We start from the raw sequence: 4829 nt of genomic DNA, 5'->3' as shown, positions 1-4829 counted from the left end.
TCAAATTTTTTGTACTCATTTTCTTAATACTAAACTATTAGTTTATATAAGGATTATAAGATGAAAATGGATTAGATATCTAATTAAAAGTTAAAAGTGTTTTCGTTAAAATGCATTAAATAGTTGCACACTTATCATAAAATTTTGAAAATGACTTTTTTGATGTAAAAAATATACATTTTTTTTTATTCACGTTAAGGGAAATAACATTCTATTAGGTTTTTCCAAATGATCCACAAGGAGATATAAAGTAAACCTTTCCGGCCAACGAATGAGGTGCTTTAAAGTTCAAGAAACTTATTTTTCATAAATTTGTTTATTAATAGGTTAACTTATTTTATTTCATTAATTTCTATTAGATCCATTTTACTTGCACAAAAATTGGATACCAACTCACATGGGATCCACTCTCTCCACCCCTATATATGTTATTCCCAACCCTAAACCTTTCTTCACCAAACTGCTTTCCTCTCGATCTCTCTCACACAACAATTTTTTTGCTTTAAAGCCGCTGCCTCGATCTCAAAGTTTTCTTTAATTTAGTTATTTATTTTTCTTTTTATTTCAAACTCGATTCGTCCTTAAAATTTTTATCGCCAAATTACTCTATTTCTAAACTACCCCAAATAATCTTAAAGTTTCTTTTTCAATTCCTTAATGATGAAATCCTCGTTGAAGATCATTTATATGGTGATAAATTAATCACAAGAAATTTATATTCGTTAAATACTTTCTTTGTGTGGGTATATATATATATCTTGAGTTATTATTTCTTTGTATACTTTCAGAGATTAGGGTTTTCTTAATCTTGATAAGCTAGGTTCACCTAAACATATACACTTGATAATGAAGCCCAAATCTATATTAGCAAAAATTGTCATTGCTTACTGGTGCGGTATCATCAAGATTCACATAGTAATATTATTCCCTGCTAGCTAGTCTTTTTTGGGACATATGCGAATCTTGATGATGCTGCATCAGAAATCAATCGACTGTATTACAATTCGATCTATCTCAAGCTTATCGATGTACGATGTTAACCAACTGAGGTTATGATTCCTGCACCAATATATAGTACGTACGTGTGTCTATATATGCGTGTGTTTGATATAATAAAATTCTTATTCTCCATATATAGAAATTATATATGAATCTTGAATATAGATACGCGTAAATTAATTGATTGATGAACCGAAATATTATCTTGTTTTATGACTGTGTTTGGCTAATGGTTGTTTTTATTTATTATTCCGTAGGTTTTTAGAACAGGTAATTGGAGCTCTTTATTAAAGATCTATTTTAATTAATTAGTATATATTCAAGAAAGAGAAGCCACACATGAAGAGAAAGGGTTAATTTTCCCATCTTTTCATTTATGGAGACCGGAGATTTACTGCAATTTAGACTGACCAATAATACCGGCTGCGGCTATATTTTTAGTTAAAAAGAATTTTATAGAAAGCTGGTGTTACATGTTATTTGTGTGTTATTTTTGTGGTACCTATAGTGTGGAGTAAGTTGTAATTAGTTATGCTCCTAGCTAGCTTGTGTATATATTTAAAGATATCTATATCTATGTTTCTTCATCTTTGAATTGGTTAATAATACTTAACATACAAAAAGTGTATGAACCACACTGAGTGACAGACTAAGTAATTAATGCAACTGACCCATGTACAACTTGGAACTAATCTAGCTTATAACTAATTACGTACAACCAACGTTTTTAAAGATGTGATGAACTAATTAATGAAGGTGTACGTGGTGGAGATCCAATGAAGGGTCATTCGATCACCAGTGCGAGGAGGGTAATGGCCGGGGTTATGGATTATATTGCTAGCTGTCCTAATTTTTTCTTAATTTGTGCCTGTTTGTTTAACTTGTATATTTTTAAGTGTGTCTCACATCTTATTTCCAGGTTACGAGTATATTGTTGGGTGTGTAGAGATAGATCAAGGAAAACCTCGATTAATATCATTTTGTGGCCCCACCATCTAAGATACCATTCCGATCCTAGTGATTGTGCTTTTTGATTTTCATTCTAACAATGTGTATAACTTTTTAAACAATCTGGGATAGGATGGCCTATTATAAAAGGATAACCGAATAATCAAATATAGACTACCTTGCATGTGTCCGCGCAATATTAGAAGTATTATAGGTATATATATTAGACGAAATGTTTAGTTTAATGAATAAAGAGAGATGTATTTTAGGTTTTTCGATCAAAGGTTGAAATATTTTTTTTTTCTTTTTTAAAAAGCCATTTTCTTTAATAGATAACATAAATGATTACATCTAAACTAGCTACCTATTTAAGAGGATTTAGATGGATGGTTAGATTAAGCAGCGTTTTATCTCTCCAAGTTACCCAAGGGATTCGCTCATTTCACAATACTTTCGCGTGCCAACCTCAAGATGAACCTTAGAACTATTGTAAGGATATCAAGAACCACTAATTAAGTTACCTTGGAGGTAGTCAATTTTGGTAGTAGTTTCAATATGTTAAAGATATTAATTAGGAGTCGTTTTGCTTAGAAGATTTTGAAGGAATCTAATGCAAAGTTATTTGGATTTTTTTCTTGTTTAAACCAAACGACCCTAACCCCTTAGGACATTGCGTTTGGTTCACCAAATATTTTTTTTAATATAATGGAATTTGTCAAATCAATTGGAACTTGAATAAATGAAGTTTTTTATATTTTGAAGATTCAATTGATGGGCAGAATGATATTCCTTCCTTAAACCCCAAAGAATGGTGATTCTATTAAATGAAGAAATGTTTACATATTAACGGAATGATATTCCTTTGTCTTTAAATACTAAACACACTTAATAATGAAATTAAAATTTAACTGATGCATCAGATTCTATCAAATTCTGTTGACCAACACCACCTTAGGGTAAGATGGTAACATATCTTTATAAGTTCTAAGGAGTTTCAACTATATCACATTCATTATTGTATATAAAACTTTTTGTGTCTATTTGTATATGACGTGATAAAATAGTTAAATGTAGCCTTGTAAAAGTGACGATTGTAAGTAGCAGAAATAGACAAACAAATGAGACCTTATGCACGTGTTATACATGTTTTCACTTTGCACACACAAGCTTGTCTGTACATGAGGATTTGTTTTCTCCTATATATCAATTATTATTCGGAAAGATCTTAATTGGTTTTATATAATGAATGCACTTAAAAATTTCTACCTGCATATGTTGTTAATTGAATCTAAATATAACAATTATCATTGCTGATTAGACTAGCTAACAGCATGCTGATCAATTAGAAAAAGTTGCAATGCATATATGTGTTATACGTACACCTAGCTAGATTCATTATTGCCTTTTTGTAAATATGTTGTTCTTTTGTGATTCATGATCTAAGCATACATTAGTTGAATAGTAGTAGTTTATGGCCCATTTGGGCCACCTTTTGCTGTTATGATTTCAGGCGTATGTAACAAACATATGATCAGTTATTATCATCCTATATATTGTGGGACTATAGGCTTAGGGCCTATGCTTATAGTTATTGTAATAATTCTAATGTGACATCCAATGAGCTAGTTTTACTAGATTTTGAAATTAGTATTTGGTGCATTAATTGATCTGTCTTAAATGGTAGTTTATATACATATAGTTGTTATTGGTTTATTGTTAGCTAGCTCATTCGGTTTATCATATTCACATGCTTGGAATTGAAAGTTACTCATTTTAGATGACAAATTCTTGCAATTAGAACTAGTATTCTCTATTTGTTCACCTACAACTTTACAAAGTTGATGTTTAACCAGGTGCTAATTAATTATTTCAAAAGAAAAGTACTTCAATTTTCTCTTTAAGAACAAAACATCTTCAAAATTAATGATATTTATCATATCTCTGGTTTGTTCTTTTTAGTATTTGTTTTTTTTTATCAAAAAGTATTACTACCTTATATAAAAGTATGGATTTCATGTTTTAATATCTAGGTGATTTTCTCATTAAGGCAACTTAGGTATAGTAAAACTAATTTCAGAATCTCGAAAAGGGGGGGTACATATTCTAAAAATCAGCATTCACCAAGAATCAAACGACCGATAATGTGATTATTCAATCATCAATTTCAAACGGCCAATGTCAAACGGCCACGTAGTCCATCGCAAATGAATACAAAAATCTGATGTAAACTTTCTACCATATCAGCTGATGTATAAAGAAAAACATGTGGTTATTGCAGGCTCATCACTCTCGCGAATTATTGATTGTACTTTGCCATCTTTTTACAATAATAATGGAAAATTGATGCTTATAACTTTCAGACACCAAACCTGCAGATTCATGAATGACGATTAATTTCTACATAGTTTTTTCTATAAATACAAATAAGACCACTCTAATTAGGACCCCCACACTATATATATATTTCTACATCTAAAGGCAAAAGCTGCTATATCTATAGCGACTCCTTATATATATATATAAGGCAAATGCGCAATGGTACTAATTAATCTACTTTTGCAGTAGGCACATTTATATAATAATGAACACGATGAACAATTTTGTACCATTTTTCAAAGTATATATGCTAACTAATCAATGACATAAAAATTGGAGAAATGAATGGAAGCTATTTAATATGTGTACGATGAGACTTTAATTTTCCTCATGCCCTACTGAAGATTTCATTGTCTTTGTTAAAAGAAAGTAAATAAGAGCTGTTTTCCTTTCTTCGATCGTACGTTTTTTACATATAGGACCACATAAGGAGTTGGTTGGCATGGTTGGAGTGATGTTTGCAAATTATTTGCTCTTTCTATCTTGGATTCATCATCAGAAAGAAA

At 30.4% G+C, this 4829-nt stretch overlaps 1 long non-coding RNA gene across 1 annotated transcript; it reads left to right on the top strand.

Annotated features, from left to right (window-relative positions):
* Window positions 1-801: 801 nt before the first annotated feature.
* LOC122586173 lies at window positions 802-1576 on the top strand. The gene is made up of 2 exons (XR_006321889.1): window positions 802-1074; window positions 1257-1576. It is a non-coding gene; the product is annotated as an uncharacterized LOC122586173 (long non-coding RNA).
* Window positions 1577-4829: the final 3253 nt, after the last annotated feature.

This window comes from Erigeron canadensis, chromosome 1, assembly GCF_010389155.1.
Source record: "Erigeron canadensis isolate Cc75 chromosome 1, C_canadensis_v1, whole genome shotgun sequence".
Taxonomy (NCBI): domain Eukaryota; kingdom Viridiplantae; phylum Streptophyta; class Magnoliopsida; order Asterales; family Asteraceae; genus Erigeron; species Erigeron canadensis.
Note: the sequence above shows the minus strand (reverse complement) of the source record. Positions and strands in the feature narration are given on the sequence as shown.